The sequence below is a fragment of the Bison bison genome, unplaced genomic scaffold (assembly GCF_000754665.1).
Source record: "Bison bison bison isolate TAMUID 2011002044 unplaced genomic scaffold, Bison_UMD1.0 scf7180017864256, whole genome shotgun sequence".
Taxonomy (NCBI): Eukaryota; Metazoa; Chordata; class Mammalia; order Artiodactyla; family Bovidae; genus Bison; species Bison bison.
In genome coordinates this window covers 2,188,040-2,193,881 of record NW_011494828.1, presented here as the reverse complement: position 1 = coordinate 2,193,881, position 5,842 = coordinate 2,188,040, and positions in this window count along the sequence as shown.

Genomic DNA, 5,842 nt, shown 5'->3' with positions numbered 1-5,842 from the left:
CTTTATTGCTGCACACGGGCCTTCTCTAGTTGCAGCAAGCAGTCTACTCCCTGGTTGTGGTTCGCAGGCTTCTCATTGTGGGAGCTTCTCTTGTTGCACATCATGAGCTCTCCAGCGCCAGCTCAGTAACTGTGGCCCATGGGCTCAGTAGTTGCGGCCCATGGGCTTAGGTGCCCTGCAGCATGTGGAATCTTCTCTCACCAGGAATCGAACCCATGTCCCTTGCATTGGCAGGTGGATTCTTAACCACTGGGCCACCAGGGAAGTCCCATATCATTCTTAATATCCAGTATCTAACAAAAAATTGTTACTCAATTTTGAAATGTTACTCATAAGTCAGACAATAAAATCCTGCCCTACTGTGACACAGATGTTAAAATTAGCAGACAAGAATTTTAATGCACCTGTTATTAATAGTTTCAAAGACATAAAAATATGTGCAAATAAAATACCACTACATAGCTACTAAAATAGCTAAAATTAAAAAGAGTGACACTATATTAAAGTATTGGTGAGGATGTAGAGCCTTTTCATACTGTTCATGGGGTCCTCAAGGCAAGAATACTGAAGTGGTTTGCCATTCCCTTCTCCGGTGGACCAAGTTTTGTCAAAACTCTCCACCATGACCTGTCCTTCTTGAGACTTTATTTTTTTGTGCTCTAAAATCACTGCAGATGGTGACTGCCCATGAAACTAAAAGATGCTTACTCCTTGGAAGAAAAGCTATGACCAACCTAGACAGCATATTAAAAAGCAGAGACATTACTTTGCCAACAAAGGTGGGTCTAGTCAAAGTTATAGTTTTTCCAGTAGTTAGATATGGATATGAGAGTTGGACTATAAAGAAAGCTGAGCGCCAAAGAACTGATGCTTTTGAACTGTGGTGTTGGAGAAGACTCTTAAGAGTCCCTTGGACTGCAAGGAGATACAACCAGTCCATCCCAAAGGAGATCAGTCCTGGGTGTTCATTGGAAGGACTGATGTTGAAGCTGAGACTCCAATATTTTGGCTGCCTGATGCAAAGAAGTGACTCATTTGAAAAGATCCTGATGCTGGGAAAGATTGAAGACAGGAGGAGAAGGGGACAACAGAGGATGAGTTGGTTGGATGGCATCACCGATTCAATGGACATGAGTTTGAGCAAGCTCTGGGAGTTAGTGATGGACAGGGAAGCCTGGCATGCTGCAGTCCATGGGGTTGCAAAGAGTCAGACATGACTAAGCAACTGAACTGACTGACTAAGGAAGCAGAGCAACCGGCACTCATATACTTTACTGATCGGAGTATAAAATGGTAAAAGCATTTTCAGAAAAGTGTTAGTGTTTCTTTTATAAAGTTATATACTTGCCTTATGACCCATTCATTCCACTCCTGTATTTATCCAAAAGAGGTATTTATTTGCGAAACAAATGTTTACAGAAAAGCTTGTACATGAATGTTCACAGAATCTTAATGAATAAGAGCTCCAAACTGGAAACAACACAAATGTCCATCAATAGGTGAATGGATTAACAAATTATGGTATATTCATATAATAGAAAACTACTCAGTAATAATAAGTAACAAACTTTGATACATAAAATACGTATGAATCTCAACACATATGATTCTGAACATAAAAAAAAGCTGCACATAAAAAAGTAGATGTTGTGTTATCCTACTTACATGAAATTCTAAAGCAGAAAATACTAATGTTTCTTGATACAAAGCAGATCAATGGTTGCTTGGGGCCAGGGCAGTAGAGACTGACTGCAAAGGAGGATCGGAGAAGGCAATGGCAACCCACTCCAGTACTCTTGCCTGGAGAATCCCACGGGCAAAGGAGCCTGGTAGGCTGTGGTCCATTGGCTCGCAAAGAGTCAGACACGACTGAGCGACTTCACTTTCACTTTTCACTTTCATGCATTGGAGAAGGAAATGGCAACCCACTCCAGTGTTCTTGCCTGGAGAATCCCAGGGATGGGGGAGCCTGGTGGGCTGCCGTCTATGGGGTCGCACAGAGTCGGACACGACTGAAGTGACTTAGCAGCAGCAGCAGCAAAGGAGCATGAAATAAATTTTTGAGGTGATGAAAATGTCCTATGTATTGATTGTAACAGTGATTATATGAGTGTATACATTTTCAAAACCCATCAGATTGTAACTTAAAATGCATTAATTTTCTATATGCAAATTATACTTCAATAAAGTTTATTTTCATTAAAAAGAGCAAAATAAATACAATTTCAGATAAATAAAAAGAATCATCACCATGAGATGTGTACTACAAGAAATGTTAGGCAAACTTCTTCAGACTAAAGAAAAATGACACCACATAATCCACAGAAAGGGAGATCACCAGAAATAATAAACATGTCTGTGTGGCAGGTAGAATAATGGCCCATCAAAGATGTCCCTGAGCTAAACTCCAGAGTCTATGAATATGATTACATGGCGGAGGAAAATTAAGACTGCAGACTGAATTAAGGTTGCTAATCAACTGACCTTGAGATGGTGAGATTATCCTGGATTATGTGACCCAATATAATCACAGATATCCTTGCAAGTGGAGGAGGGAGGCAGCAGAGTCAGTGTCAGAAAGCAGATGGCTTCTAGAACCTGGAAAAGGCAAGGAAACAGATTCTCCCCTAGATCCTCCAGAAAAGAATGCAACCCTTCCAGCACCTTGACTTTAGCTTAAGGAGACCCATTTCAAACCTCTGACCTCCAGAACTGTAAAGTAAGAAGTTTGCACTGTTTCACACCACCAAGTTTGGTGATAAATTTGTGTTGTTTTACAAACACTAAATTTGGTAATTTGTTACAGTGGCCACAAGAAAATAATACTGTGGTTTATTATAAAAGTCTGGCTTAAATTTTTTTTTCTTCTCTTAATCTCTTTAAAACTCATATAACATATTGAAACAAACATTATAAACTATATTCTGGAATGTATAACTTATGTAGGTAAAGTACACCTGACTACAGTAATTCAAGGATCGGGCCAGAGGGGAAAAATGAAACTATCCTGTTGTAAGATTCCTGTTTTATATGAAGTAGTACAATAATTGTCTTATCACCCATGAAAGAAATGTGGTAAAATCTCCAATTATGATTATAGACTTTTTTGCCTTTAGTTCTACCAATTATTTTATTCATGTAATCTGAAAGCTCTTTTATTAGGTGCAAACATTTAAAATTTTTAAGTCTCTATGTATTGATCCTTTTAGCATTATAAAATGTCCCTCTTTTTCTCTGGCAATACTCCTTATCTTGACATTTATTTTGTCTGGTATTAATTTCCAACATTCCTTGGATCAGTGTTTGCATGCTATATTTTCCCCAACCTTTTAATTCCAATTTATTTTTATCTTTGTATTTAATTACATCTCTTGTAAAGAGCAATAGTTGAATCTTGCTTTTTTATTCAGTCTAGACAGTCTCTGTTTTTTAATTGCAGTTTAATTCACTTACATTTAATGTAATTATTAATAAGTTTGAACTTAAGACTGCCATTTGCTATTTGTTTTCTATTTGTCTCATCTGTTGATAGAACAAGTGGATAGAAATTCACCAGGGAGGTAGAAGACTTGACTAATACTATCAACCACCTAACCTAATTGACATTTATAGAACATTATATCTAACACTTGCAGAATGCATGTTATTTTTGAGGAGATATGGAACATTCACTTAGATAGGGCATCTTTTGGGCCATAAAAGAAGTCTCAATAAAATTTTAATTCATACAGAATATATTGTCTGGAATTTAATTATTGTTTAGTCACTAAGTCATGTCTGACTCTTTGAGACCCCATGAGCTGCAGCATACCAGGCTTCCCTGTCCTTCATGATCTCCCAGAGTTTGCTCACACCCATACGAATTGAATCAATGAAGCCATCCAACCATCTCATCCTCTGTTGACCCCTTCTTCTCCTGCCCTCAATCCTTCCCAGCATTAGGGTCTTTTCCAACGAGTTAGCTCTTCACATCAGGTGGCCAAACTAGTGGAGCTTCAGCATCAGTCCTGTCAATGAACATTCAGGCTGATTTTCTTTAGGATTGACTGGTTTGATCTCCTTTCTGTCCAGGGGTCTCTCAAGTCTTTTCCAGCACCACAATTAGAAAGCATCAATTCTTCGGTGTTCAGCCTTCTTTATGGTCCAACTCTCACATCTGTATATAACTACTGAAAAAAACACAGCTTTGACTAGATGGACCTTTGTTGGCAAAGTTATATCTCTGCTTTTTAATATGCTATCTGGGTTTGTCATAGGTTTTCTTCCAAGGAGCAAGTGACTTTTACTTTCATGGCTACAGTCACGTCCACAGTGATTTTGGAGTCCAATAAAATAAAGTCTGTCACTGTTTCCACTATTTCCCCATCTACTTGCCATGAAGTGATGGGACCAGATGCCATGATCCTAGATTTTTGAATATTGAATTTTAAGCCAGCTTTTTCACTCACCTCTTTCACCTTCATCAAGAGGCTCTTTTAATGAAGTTCCTTTTAGCTTTCTGCCATTAGAGTGGTATCATCTGCATATTTGCGGTTGTTGATATTTCTTCTGGCAGTCTTGATTCCAGCTTGTGATTCATCCAGCTGGGCATTTCACATGATGTACTCTGCATATCGGAGAAGGCACTGGCAACCCACTCCAGTACTCTTGCCTAGAAAATCCCATGGATGGAGGAGCCTGGCAGGCTACAGTCCATGGGGTCGCTAAGAGAGTCGGACATGACTGGGCGACTTCACTTTCACTTTTCATGCATTGGAGAAGGAGATGGCAACCCACTCCAGTGTTCTTGCCTGGAGAATCCCAGGGACGGAGGAGCCTGGAGGGCTGCCATCTCTGGGGTCGCACAGAGTCGGACACGACTGAAGCAACTTAGCAGCAGCAGCGGCACTCTGCATAAAAGTTAAATAAGCAGGGTGACAATACACAGACTTATGTACTCCTTTCCCAATTTTGAACCAGTCCGTTGTTCCATGTTCAGTTCTAACTATTATTTCTTGACCAGCATATAGGTTTCTCAGGAGACAGGTAAGGTGGTCTGATATTCTGATCCCCTTAAGAATTTTCCACAGTTTGTTGTGATCCACATAGTCAAAGGCTTTAGCATAGTCAATGAAGTAGAAGTATAAAAATAAACTTTCTAAAAAGCCCCAAGTATTTTTGTAGTTAAGCAATATACTTCTAGTTAACTTATGAACCAAAGAAGAAATAGCAAAGGAAATCAAAAAACAATTTTAACTGAATAATAATAAAATACAAGATATAAAAAATGTATGAGATGTAATAAATAAAGCAGTGCTTAGAGAGAAATGTACAGCTTATTTTTTAAAAAATAGAGGCTTAAGCAAATTAAATGCAAATCAGAAGAAAAAAATAATAAAAATTAGAGTTAAATTTGATGAAGAAGAAAACAAACAATAGAGAAAATTAATAAGGCCAAAATTTGGTGCTTTAGAAACATTAATAAAATGGATAAACTCTGAGCAAGAGTCTATTAATCAATAATAAAATGGAGCATCACAGATTATACATAGGAACAAAAGAGAAGTTGTCACTACAAATCCTAAGACGTCAAAGGATAAACAGTAAAGAACTTCTGGGAAGATGATAATTATGATGGCACGTATGTTTTCTTTTTCTTAATTAATCTATTTCTTTTTTACTGCATGGGGTCTTCATTGCTGCGCTCGGGCTTTCTCTAGTTGCAGTGAGCACAGGCTACTCTTGTTGTGGTGCACAGGCTTCTAATTGTGGTGGCTTCTCTTGTGGAGCACAGGTTCCAGGATCATGGGCTTCAGTAGTTGCAGCACTTAGGCTCAGTAGTTGTGGCACCTGAGCTTAGTTG